Source organism: Chrysemys picta, unplaced genomic scaffold, assembly GCF_011386835.1.
Source record: "Chrysemys picta bellii isolate R12L10 unplaced genomic scaffold, ASM1138683v2 scaf4, whole genome shotgun sequence".
In the NCBI taxonomy this organism is placed as follows: Eukaryota; Metazoa; Chordata; order Testudines; family Emydidae; genus Chrysemys; species Chrysemys picta.
Genome location: NW_027052711.1, coordinates 993,035 through 993,695, shown reverse-complemented (window position 1 = coordinate 993,695; position 661 = coordinate 993,035). Strand labels below are relative to the sequence as shown.

Here is a 661-nt window from a genome sequence, read left to right as displayed (position 1 = left end):
TCTCCCCCAGCGGCTTCGGTGGCCCCGGGGGGGGTCCTCCGCGGAGGAAGCCGGGTGGGTGGGGAGCCGGACCCCAGGCGCCCAGACCCGTGACCTGCGGCCGCGACCTCCGACTCGGCAGGAGCGACGAGGGGCTTTCCGGCCCGTCCCCCCCTCTCCTTCCCCCCCAGAAAAGGAGAGAGAGCTGACTCGGACCGGGAAAAGCTGCCTACGGCACCTGGGATTCCCAGGCGGTCACCCATCCAAGTACTAGCCAGGCCCGGGACGGTTTACCTTCCGAGATCGGACGGGATCGGGGGCGTTCGGTCCGGTATGGCCGTAGGCACCCGGCCCCGCGCCTCCTCGCCCGCTTTCCCCTGCCGACGCCCGGGCCTGCCGCACGGTGAGCCCCGGTCGGACTGCCCCCCCCCCTGCGGCAGGGCCCCCGTCTCTCGCGGGCCCGGTCCTTTTTTCCTTTTCGAGCTCCGGGGCCCGGGCTGGCCGCCAGAGCCCCTCCGCCCGCCCTCCCCGGCGTCGGGGAAAATACTGTCCCGGACTTCCAGTGCGCCCGATCCTGTCAGCCGGGGGGTGGGGAGGGGCAGTCCCTCGCTGCGGCCGGGGAGGGTGAGCCCAGGGCGGCTTGCCTGCCGTGCGAGGGCCCCTCTCGGCCACCAGGTCAACC

General features: G+C 73.7%; 1 non-coding gene across 1 annotated transcript; it reads right to left on the bottom strand.

Moving 5' to 3' along the window:
- Positions 1-205: 205 nt before the first annotated feature.
- Positions 206-324, bottom strand: LOC135977598 (5S ribosomal RNA). Its single transcript, XR_010595033.1, has one exon. It is a non-coding gene; the product is annotated as a 5S ribosomal RNA (ribosomal RNA).
- Between the last annotated feature and the right edge of the window lie 337 nt (positions 325-661).